General features: G+C 48.5%; 1 protein-coding gene across 2 annotated transcripts in view; it reads left to right on the top strand.

Moving 5' to 3' along the window:
- Window positions 1–10,173, top strand: part of PTPRN2 (protein tyrosine phosphatase receptor type N2) — a 984,778-nt gene that overhangs the window by 443 nt on the left and 974,162 nt on the right. The gene's annotated exons all lie outside the window — the stretch shown is intronic.

Raw genomic sequence — 10,173 nt, 5'->3', positions numbered from 1 at the left:
CGCCTCTAAGTGAGAGGTTCTGGGGGAGGGGCGCCTCAATGAATGAGGGGGCGTGAGGGAGGGGCGCCTCAATGAATGAGTGGGGGGCGTGGGGGAGGGGCGCCTCTAAGTGAGAGGTTCTGGGGGAGGGGCGCCTCAATGAATGAGTGGGGTGTCGGGGGAGGGGCGCCTCGGTGAGTGACGGGGCGGGGGGAGGGGCGCCTCAGTGAGTGAATGGGGAGCGCGCCTTGGCGAGCGGGTGGGGGGCTCCGGGGCTCTCGGGGTTCCAGCGCGACACCCTCAGGCTCTGGGTCCCAAGTCCCCGGCCGCCTCTCTGTCCTCACTGGCGGCTTGGAGCAGGTCTGGCGCCCCTGCCTCAGTTTCCTCCCCGGCGCGGCCTTCTGCCCCTCCGCCGGCTCCTGGGCCTCACGCCCCCAGCCCCGCCACTCGGCACCCCCTGGTCCTGGAGCGCGCGGCCCGGGTCCGGCGCGGGTGCGCCCTCCGCTCGTGTTCGCGCCGCGTGTGCCGCGAGGTCTGGGCCTCGGATGTCCCGCTGCGCTCGCTTCTACCTGCGTCCCCCGCACGCCCCGCGGGCAGCGGCGCCGAAATCAGAGGACATTTTTCCTCCGTGGCAGCCGCGGGAGGAAAGGGAGGGCGGCAGCTTCACGGCAGCGAGGGAGTGGAAGCCGCTCCTTTCCCAGGCGGACGCCCCTGTTTTAAACCCATAAAACCTCCAGTCCCCGGCACCTCCTTTCCTGCTAATCTTGTTTATTAAGAAGATTTACCATAAAGCCAATGTTTCCAGGCGGCTTCGGGGCCAGAATTACACATGACAGGTTAGGATAATCGGTGTCCACGGGGCGCAGAAGCCAACGCAGGCGGGGACGGAGGGGGGCACTTCGCCGCTGCCCAGCGCCGCCTGCACCCACCTCAGCGCGGCTGGGCTCCGGCACCTTCCTCCTGGCCTCTAGGCCCTTCTGGTCTCCAGTAGTGCTTTATTGTCAGAATCCCAAACAAACAGAAACTGCAGAGAACCAGGTATCTTGACACAGTCTCCCTGGACTCCTGAGTTGATGCTTCCCTCCCTCAAGCCAGAGTCCCCTGAATTCCTCCCTTGCCTTGAGGTCTCCTCACACTCCCTAACCTGCTTGTCTCCGTTAGAGGGAACACATGCGCTGGGAAAGGAGGTCCTTGCCCACCTGCCTTGGAGTCCTGGGAGGGAGTGTCTATGCTGGCCCTGCACCTCTGGGATGTGGCCCAGTCACTGTGCCCCCAGGGCCCGCGTGAAGCCCTCACCCTTCCATGCTGGAGCATGGGTGAGTCCTGCACGGGAGGCTTGGGGGCCGTGCTCGCTCTGCCTCCTCCTGGTGCCTTGCCCCCTATCAGCAAAGAAGGTCCAGCTGTGCCCCAGTCGCCTCTTGCTGGGGTTGTATTCCTTCCTCCATCTGGCTTGACCTGGCCCGTCACCTCACGGGAGAGTTGTTTGCTCTGAGACCAAGTCCCGCCCTTTACCTACACATGAAGCACACGTGGGCGTGGAGTGCCCCGGGGAAGGCAGGTCATTATGGTGTGAGCTGGAGGCTGGTCCTTGACTGCTTTCCTGGCCAGTTCACAGCATTCTTCCAAAATCACAGAGAAAGTCAGAAAGGTGGGGGGTAGCTGATCAAGGGAGCAAGGGAAAACCCAAAGACGGAAGTGCACGAAGAGAGGAAAGCTGCTAAACTGAATGATAATGGCCAATGCAGCAGTGTTATTTTGGCTAAGAGCAAAGTTGACTCATAATTAAAACTGGTTCCATGTTTCCCTCGGCTCTGATCACGGTGTCACTGGTAACAGAAGGCTGTGTCATAAGGAGACTTACGGACACACTCATTTTGTGGGAAAACATTAAGGATGCAGACATCGTTCGAATTGTTTCGAGGACTCCAGGTGAAAGGCATCACCTACATTCTCATGTAATTGGAAACTGCCCCAGTGATACAGACAAACAGTGAGATGTATGTGTTGTCTTCCCATTGCAGGAGCCACCTTGGGGCAGAATGTGGCCATGTGTCAGCTACCTGTATCCTCTCCACCTTGTACCCTCCTCACTCAGTGCTGCTGCCATTTTGTCAGAACACAATCCACAGAGAATGCAAGGAGAAGCTTGCTTACTTGTGCGAGGCAGGTGCTGCCATTTTTCTTTCTCTCCTGTCTGGATCTTGTTTGGCAATGGTCACGCCAACTACGTTGTTCCAAATAATGAGGCTCGATTAAAGATGCACAGAGCGGCCTTAAATCTGGCCCAGCTGTGCCATTTGTAATCTATTTATTTATTTACCTATTAACATTCAGCTTCAGGTTGAGGCCTCCAGAACACATGTGGTTCAAGGAGATCCAAGTTTTTGCTCCTCTGTTACATCAAAAAGCCTTGTAAGTTAGAACTAGTGGTTGATGTTAACAAGACCTAAAGACCAATTCTTTTTATATAGGATGCCTTGTCTTGAGCAAGAGGCAGGGGCCCTTCTCATGTAGACAGTGAAGGAGCTCTTGCTGAAAGCCAGGGTCGATAACTGCCGTCTCTGAGTTTATTCTCGTGGCCTTGAGCCGCACTCCACGATGCTGACTTATTTCCAGAACGGCTGTTGGCAGCACCTTGTGGTAGTGGAAGTCTCACTGCTTCCTCTCTTAAAGGACATTCTTTTCCCTGATTTATTTAGTTTCCTGCCCTCCCATCACCCACTCTGCCTGTTCCTTTCCGGTCGGAAGGACTCCCTTATGGCATTAATTAATTATCTGTGAGACCATTATCGAAGCTGAGCACAGGGGAACATGGCATCCTTTCTAGTGACACGATTCAGCTTTGCTTGTAGCCAAAGTAACATTGCTGTGTTATGCAGGGCTGTTCAGACAGCCTAATGGTCTTTTCTTCGTATGCTTCAGTCTTTGAGTTTTCCTCCCCACCGGCCCGCCTTTCTCTGTGATTTCCGGGCATCCTTTGTGCAGGTCTCAGTGCTTTTTCCTTAAGTTTAACTTGAACATAAGCCCTTTGTTAAGGGCTTTACGCTATTCTTCAGTTACATGGAGGCTGACTTGTGAACCTGCTCAGGTAGCCCCTATGTTTAGGGGGGCAGTTTTCTAAAGGCCCCCACTTCCTTTTGCTAAAGAAGTATAGCTTTCATTTGCCAATGATAGAGTCAGCCTTTCATGCAGATTTTGCTTGGAGAATCCAGATTCAGAACCAGTGGGCGCACCTGGCTGTGAAGACAGGAGATTGTTCATTTTGCTCCTTTGTTTTGGCCTTCCGATTTGCCTACACAGACTTTTCATTCACCAGGGAGCCCACACAGAGCTGAGAGGCAGAGCCATCAGAGCAGGACTCTGCTGGCTTTGTGAAGGAGATGGCATGATTGTTTATTTTTATATCAAAGGATCCTTACTGCCACAAAAGCACAAATCTATCTTTACTTCTTGGGGTCCGGAGCCTTTGATTCCGTTTGGTTGGATGGTAATGAGCAACCTGCCCCTTCCCCCAAGAAGAGCCTGCTCCTTGCACGTCTGTGAGCTTCTCTGCTTGTTGTTCCCTGTCTCTCCTGCTCGGTCTCCATCAGCCTAAGGGCTGATGTTCTGGGCAGAAGGAATGGGGTATGTTGCAAACCCTAGACTTCTGGAAGAAGGAGGTGCCAGACAATGGGCTCACTCATGAAGCTAGATTCAGGAAGCAGGATATGGGGTGTCAGGCGCAGAAGGGATGGGCAGGGAATGGAAGAGCTTTTAAAATGACTTATCAGTGCCGAGCTTAGCTGTGTGTTTCAGCGTCTGGCAGCTCTTCTTCCAAGCTGATTTGTTTTTGTACCTGGTGATCAAGGTCAGTGGTGTCCGCCAGGGAGGTGAGGGTGGGCAATCACTTTGTCATGGCCCTCTCTCTGCTTTACTCCGAGATGGTGTTGGGGCCCGTCCTGGCACACAGCGGGAATCTCTGTGTGCCATGAAACGCCCGCATATCGGGTCTCCAGCTTCCTGTGAAGGATAGGGCTGTCGACACAGGGTGCACGGGACCAAGTTTAGGTGGTGCAGCCCGAGGCCCCATCTTCTGATGAGCTCTGTGGTAATGCTGATGCTTTTATGTGACCATCATTTCTGCATTCTGGGTTTGTTTTGTCCCAGCGTTCATGCAGCATTACCTAACTTTTGGATGCAGTTACTCATCGACTTTTCTTTAGATTTTGAAAGTGAGGAATATGGGACTAGGAAGGGAAGTGAAGCCTCAAGGAGACACGGGGTCAGCTAAGCTGTCATCAGACATGGTCTCATTAAGAAAGTTCCACTCGGCCGGGCGCGGTGGCTCACGCCTGTAACCCCAGCACTTTGGAAGGCTGAGGCGGGCGGATCACAAGGTCAGGAGATCGAGACCATCCTGGCTAACACGGTGAAACCCTGGCTAACACGGTGAAACCCTGTCTCTACTAAAAATACAAAAAATTAGCCAGGCGAGGTGGCGGGCGCCTGTAGTCCCAGCTACTGGGGAGGCTGAGGCAGGAGAATGGTGGGAACCCGGGAGGCGGAGCTTGCAGTGAGCCGAGATCGCGCCACTGCACTCCAGCCTGGGCGACAGAGCAAGACTCCGTCTCAAAAAAAAAAAAACCCAAAAAAACGAAAAACAAACAAACAAACAAACAAAAAAAAGAAAGTTCCACTCAATGCACCTGGCTTTGTGGGTGAGCCATGACCACTGCCTCTTGGAGGGTTACTTTAGAATTTCAAATTCCTTATGAAAAAGTGTTTGCAGCCAAATGTGGCCCAAACTAATAATAGCTCCCTGGCACTGGGTGACAGATTCCTTAAGATATGCCTGGGTATGTACAAATATTACTAGTTTTAGGACTTTTTTTTTTTAAGATGGAGTCTCACTTTGTCACCCAGGCTGGAGTACAATGGTGCAATCATGGCTCACTGCAGCCTGGAATTCCTGCGCTCAAGCAATCCACCCGTCTTAGCCTCCTGAGTAGCTGGGACTACAGGTACACACCTCTGCACCAGGCTAATTAAAAAAAAGTTTTGTCTTAGTTTGGGTTCACGAATAAATATAATAACTAAAAAATGGGCAAAAAAATTAAAAAATGATTTTTTTTTAAGAGATGGGGGGGGGTCTCGCTGTGTTGCCCAGGCTGGTCTTGAACTCCTGACCTCAAGTGATCCTCCTGCCTCGGCCTCTCAAAGTGCTGGGATTACATGCATAGCCATTGTGCACGACCAGGTTTAAGGATTCTTTGTGCGTGGAGAGGTGAAGAAAAAGCTTAAGAAATGGCAGAAAGGGTTTTCATCCAGCCGAATCCCAAGAGACGAAGGCCAGATGAGCCTCGGCTGACTAAGAACCTCTCTTATCTTTCCTGACACGATGTTCCACTTCTCAGAGAAAGCAAACAGCTACATTCATGGCAGATAACCCTCCACACCACATAAAAGCACCTGGCAGCACTTTCCACATTAGTTTAAGTTGACCTTCATAAATGTAGACCCAGCTGGACTTGTTTTTTAATCGTAGTTGATAGAAGGCCAGAAAACCTGAGAAGCAGAAAACAGTCAATCCACTTTTTCACTGCTTGGAAACTGTGGAAACAGAGTGTGTTGAAAGAAGGGCATTTTTTTCTTTTAATTCCTGTTATCTCTAAGAACTCTGCCACAGTCACTATTTAAATACCTAGAACAGGAAGTAAAAATGGGTGAGGCTCCCTTGGAAACACCTGCTTCTGCACATTTTAAATACCTTTTTTGTTTGTCACTCTGCCTCACGAGGCTGGTAAGTGGGTGACTCTTGCAGGCGACTGGAAAACTGGACCTCAGACTACCGAGCTGCATTTGTCTTGAATGGCTTCTGTGTGTGCAACATAAAGAAACGAGAGATGATGAGTGTTTGGTGACAGTTACTCAGTGTGAACTCTCATCTCTGGAGGTGGTAAGAGGGCATTTCACTTCCTTTGTTTTCGTCTGTTCCCTCCAGTAGTTCTAACTGGGATTCGGAAAACCAAGGACGTTCCTGGGTAGTGCCAGGACTAGGACTGTCTCTGGTGAGAGTCATTCGAGGCCATGGCAGGTGGCAGGGGATGAACTAATAGTTACAAAACCGATTCTGGAGCTTTTCTAAAAAAATTTAATTTTAACTTATCATAAAGTAAAATGGACTTTCCTTTTTTGGTGTACTGTGTTACATATAGATTCAGGTGGCCACCTCCTCTGTCAGGGTACTGATCATTCCATCACCCCCAAAACTTCCCAGTGTGCTCCCTTCACAGTGACAGCCTCTCCCATCCCTGTAACTCTGGGTACCCCCAAATCTTGAACCCCTGAGCCTTCCATGTGCACTGACATGTATTCCCCAGAATAACCCATATAGATATTTCTGTCCTCAATTTACAGATAGAAAGACTGAGGCTTGGAGTGGTTGAGGAATGTACCACAGGACACCAGGTGGGTAGTCCTGGGATGGGATCCTAGGTCTCTGGAGCCTCCTTTCTCTCCCAGTGGTCATCCCAGGATGGGCTGAAGATTCTACGTACTGTCAGAACACGTCTCTCTGGCTGCACAGAACAAGGACATCTGTCTCGTTCTTATAGGAGTGGGGACCATTTCACTTGTCAAACTGCCTTTGTCTGAGGAGTTTCTCAACCTTAGGCTGTGGAGATTTTAAAGTGCTCTTTGGCACCAGCAGGGGATTGATTTTCTGAGTTGGGTTTGGTTTTGGGTGTCAGATTCAAATATTTGGTGTGCCTCTCTGAGGGAATTTTGATGTTTGGAAACGGACGACTTACTTTTGGAGACTTTTGGCCTTCCCATAATGGCAGGGAATGAAAATACCGCCCGTAGGGTTCACTACTTGATACGTCCATAAGAAGTTTATGTTCAGAATGCTTTCTGGGCTTCCGTCAGGTTTTTAAAAGTGTGGTGACACAAACACCAAAGAAGCGAGCTCTCATCTCACACTTGTCATAACAAAAACCCACTTCAGAATAAGGGATGAGAGAGGGATTACTTTCCTAAGAACATTTATTTAAGAATAGGTTCTGTTTAGGTTTGATGTTTAGAGTGGCAAGCAGGCAGGGGGGTGGTTCAGGGACTCCCTATTCTTTTCTGAACTATGCTGGTGGAAGGAAAGAGTAGAAATTTCTATCATGTGAGGTGGGCGTGCTGTCGCCACGTGGTTCTGAAAGCTCATTTGGAAAAGGCTTCTGATGCAGTGTTCGGTATACAGCACAAAGGACGTGTTTGGAATGGTTTGGTGGAAGGAATTTTCAGAAGGAAGGCTGACCTGGTTTCTGAAGGAAAGGACTTCATATTAATTGTGCAAGTGGATTCTGATTCCAAATGTGAAATACATTCAACTTGTAAATGGATGGAGCTGCTAATAAAATTGGCAGTCAGAGGCCGTGATTTTAATCCAGCTCAAAGCAGAAGTTAATCTGTGGTACAATTTGAGGCTGACCCCGCAATGTGTACATTCTCTGAAACAGCCACTCTTCTTGCGGACTGCGCACACCAGCGCAAGCTCCATTTCTTAGCCTGAGGCAGGGGATGGAACGTGGGTGAAGCAGCGGCAGGAACTGCTGTCTGATGACTTCCCACCTCAGGTCCATTTTGTCCCTCAAAGGACATCTCTTTTACCAAGAGTTCTTGAATCTCTTGCTCTGCTTTGCCTGAAAACAGGCCAAGGTTGAGATCATTGGACTTCCATCTGATTTGAGTGTTGTGTGCTGAGATACAGCTGTGGTTAGAGCTGCTGTAGAAGGCACAGCCATCAGTTCCTATGGAGCGGCACCCATTCTTGTGGTGGAAGCCTTGTGGCATCTATATGCCTACTTTGTTATGCTGTTATGGTCCTTGATTCTATGAAATAGCCAACATGAAATTATGATCAGTTAAGGTAACAGAAATCGGGCTTTTTCACTGAAATGGAGAGAGGATTCTAGCAGAGTGAGAAACTGCAGGTGATTTCTGCAAATATGGCAGGGAATATGTGGATATGTTTCAAGAGCACAAATTAAATGACAGTACTGCTTCCATGCAGTGTGTTGACAGATTGAGAGGTCACTTTATCTTTCCAATCAGATAATCTTTACAGTTTGCACTTGCACTCATATTAGAAGTCAAGAGAAATAGAAGGACTTCACCTATAATCTCTCTGGATTTATAACTTGAGCAAAATATCTGATTCTTCATGTTTTTGAGAGGATTAGCTGAGATGAGTGGGAGAGTCTGTGGTAACCACAGAGTTTCTGATAAGTCCTAGTGGTTGTTATTTTTGGATGCTCCAGGTTTCTACAGTTAATGTTGGAGGTGGTGGCTGACAGGATGGAATGTTGTTATTGTTAGAAACAATATTACTTTAGAAAATCCAAGTCTCAGGTGAACTGACAATAGAGATTATTGCAAAAGCATTGCCATTATCTTTTAAAGAGTAATATCATTTATATTTCTTAATAGGCGTATCCAAACAGGTCACATCAATGAGGATGAGGCCTGATTTTGTTGTGATGATGAGAGTAACTAATGGTGAGAGCCCTTTGGAGTTTATTTCACATCATCCCTTTGGTGACTGTAAAGCCCTTGAGTAAAAGAAATGAGACTTGGCCAGGCATAGTGACTCATGCCTGTAATCCCAGCACTTTGGGAGGCTGAGGCAGGCAGATCATCTGAAGTCAGGAGTTCAAGACCAGCCTGGCCAACATGGCAAAACTCCGTCTCTACTAAAAATACAAAAATTAGCTGGATGTAGTGGCAGGTGCCTGTAATCCCAGCTACTTGGGAGGCTGAGGCAGGAGAATCACTTGAACCTGGAAGATGGAGGATGCAGTAAAATGAGATTGAGCCAGTGCACTCCAGCCTGGGCGACAGAGGGAGACTCTGTCTTAACAACAACAACAACAATAACAACAGCAACAACAACAACAACAACAACAAGGAATGGGACTTAAGGGAATAGTAGACACTGGGAATGCCTAAACAGGGGAGGGAGGAAGGAGCCAAGGGTCCAAAAACTACTTATCAAGTACTGTATCCTCATTTGGGTGACAGGATCATTATAAACCGAACAGTTGGCATCACTCAATACACCCACGTAACAAACCTGCACATACATGTACCCTTTGAATCTATGATTTTTTTATTATTGTTATTTTATTTTTTTAAATTTTTTTATTTTAATTTTTTTTTTTTTTTTTTTTTCTTTTTTTTTTTACAGAGACAGGGTCTACTCCAGTAGACCCAGTAGCCCAGACTGGAGTGCAGTGGCATAGCCATAGTTCACTGTAGCCCCAAACTCCTGGGCTCAAGTATTCCTCCCTACTCAGCCTCCTGAGTAGCTGATACTACAGGTATATGCCACCATGCCTGGCTTAAACTCCTGGACTCAAGTGATCCTCCTTCCTTGTCCTCCCAAAGTGCTGAGATTATAGGCATGAGCCACTATGTCCAGGCCCTGGAATCTAAAAAAAAAAAAGGTGACTTAAATAATATTCATACAAATTTCTTACAAGTTTGAGTAGAAAGTATAATAAAAAGAGATAGTACCTACCCTTTTCTAAGATATGCTAAAAACTTTCTTTTAAAATGTTTTCTTATGTAATATTTGATAAATGCAAAATTCAGAGCACTCTTTTTAGTATACTTGGCCTGTCTAGGTTGCACTGCTTTTAAGTGCTGGAATTTTGGTCTTGTAAATGAGCTTGCTGGGTGGATGTTGTTCCGTTTGCTCTTCTGAAGTGAGGTGAGTATCTGGCTGGCTTGCTTTGCCCTCTGGCCTGCAGGGTAAGGGTGGGCAGTTTTGCTGTGCTCATCTTCCTGGTCTGTGGGGATGGCAAGGGGAGAGGGAGGCAGCTGGGCAGTGCAGGGTCTATGTTAGGACCCAGTGCAGTCTTCAGAGTTTGCACAGGGCCCTTTCCCTTACTCCATCCACTTAGGGTTGTGTCAGATTCCCAAGGGGAGACCTGTGGGCTCTGGATGGGCCCTGTCCCTGTCATCACATCCCATACTTGGGGATCGGTTGCTCTGGTGGACCCCATTCCTCTGGTCACGTCCTATCCTTTATCTGTCTGTTTTATCAGGTTACAACAGTCTTCCTCTTAGAGGAAATGAAGACAAGGTGAGTGCTCACTTTGCTGTTTGGACTTTCTTAGGAGCCCTCGGTGTTGTGCAGGCCCCATGCTGTTTGTGGCATCAGGC

The sequence above is a fragment of the Piliocolobus tephrosceles genome, chromosome 8 (genome assembly GCF_002776525.5).
Source record: "Piliocolobus tephrosceles isolate RC106 chromosome 8, ASM277652v3, whole genome shotgun sequence".
In the NCBI taxonomy this organism is placed as follows: domain Eukaryota; kingdom Metazoa; phylum Chordata; class Mammalia; order Primates; family Cercopithecidae; genus Piliocolobus; species Piliocolobus tephrosceles.
Note: the sequence above shows the minus strand (reverse complement) of the source record. Positions and strands in the feature narration are given on the sequence as shown.